The sequence below is a fragment of the Lactuca serriola genome, chromosome 3 (genome assembly GCF_051521515.1).
Source record: "Lactuca serriola cultivar US96UC23 chromosome 3, Lser_US96UC23_V15, whole genome shotgun sequence".
Lineage (NCBI taxonomy): Eukaryota > Viridiplantae > Streptophyta > Magnoliopsida > Asterales > Asteraceae > Lactuca > Lactuca serriola.
This window is the reverse complement of record NC_136410.1, coordinates 111210253-111212031: the sequence shown is the minus strand read 5'-3', so window position 1 is coordinate 111212031 and position 1779 is coordinate 111210253.

The window sequence follows — 1779 nt, the reverse complement described above, 5'->3', positions numbered from 1 at the left end:
ATCACTCCTTTCCAAGGAGAGACCTTCAGGAGAACGAAGTCGCCAACCTGGAATTCAAGCTCGGACCGGCGTCTGTCCGCATAACTCTTCTATCGGCTCTGGGCGGTCAATAACCTTTGCCTAACCTGCTGAATCTGCTCTGTCGTTTGGAGTACGATCTCTGTACTGCCCATCACTCTCTGTCCCACCTCTCCCCAGCAAATGGGAGTCCGACACCTCCTACCATACAACAACTCAAAAGGTGGCATACCAATGCTCGAATGATGGATGTTGTTGTAGGAAAACTCAGCCAAGGGTAAATGCGCATCCCAGCTACCCCCGAAGTCTAACACACACGCTCTAAGCATGTCTTCCAATGTCTGAATCGTCCGCTCGCTCTGACCGTCTGTCTGGGGATGGTATGCGGTACTAAAATGTAGTTTAGTACCCAGCTCCTCATGGAATTTCTTCCAGAACCTGGAAGTGAAACGTACATCACGGTCTGAAACAATCGAGATCGGCACTCCATGCCGAGATATTACCTCTCTCACGTATAACTCTGCCAACTTCTCCGCTGATGAACTCTCGCTAATGGCAAGGAAGTGTGCACTCTTCGTCAACCTATCCACAATCACCCAAATTGCATCGACTCCCCTGGCAGTTCTCGGCAATTTGGTGATGAAATCCATTGTAATCTGTTCCCACTTCCACTTGGGAATCTCCAAGTCATGCGTGGGATATCTCGCCTCGTGAGGCTTTAATTGCCTCGATGCATAAGCTATCACATCGCCCCTCTGCATCAACACTGCACCCAGTCCCGAAATTGATGCGTCGCAATATACAACAAAATCTTCCATCCCTTCCGGGAGAGCTAACACCGGGGCTTCACACAGTCTCTGGCGTAGTGTCTCGAAGGAAGTCTGTTGCTCGGGTCCCCATGAGAATGGAACACCCTTCCGGGTCAATCTGGTGAGCGGTACTGCGATCTTGGAGAAATCCCTAATAAACCTCCGATAGTACCCCGCCAACCCAAGGAAACTTGTGATCTCGGAAGGTGACTTCGGTGCTTCCCAACTCATCACTGCTTCCACCTTGGCCGGATCGACCAATATCCCTGACTGATTAACAACATGTCCAAGAAATTGGACCTCCCGCAACCAGAAGTCACATTTGGAGAATTTTGCATATAGCTTCTCCGACCTCAGTACCTCGAGGACCTCTCTCAAATGTCCCTCATGCTGCTCTCTAGTTCGCGAATACACTAGGATGTCGTCGATAAATACAATCACAGACCGATCCAGCATCGGTCTGCATACCCTGTTCATGAGGTCCATGAACACTGCCGGGGCATTGGTGAGCCCGAAAGGCATCACCACGAACTCATAATGCCCATACCGCGTCCTGAATGTTGTCTTCTGAACGTCCTCATCCCGTACTCTTACCTGATGGTACCCTGATCTCAGATCGATCTTGGAAAACCAAGATGCCCCTTGCAACTGATCGAATAGATCATCGATCCTCGGTAACGGATAGCGGTTCTTGACCGTCACCTTGTTCAACTCCCGGTAATCAATACACATCCGGTGTGAACCATCCTTCTTCTTGACGAACAGAATCGGTGCTCCCCACGGCGAGCTACTCGGCCGAATAAATCCCTTCCCCAGCAACTCCTGGAGTTGCGAGGACAACTCTTGCATCTCTGGAGGTGCAAGACGATAAGGCACCTTCGCAATAGGCGCAGCCCCCGGAATCAGATCGATACCAAACTCCACTTGCCTCGCAGGAGGTACTCCCAGCAAC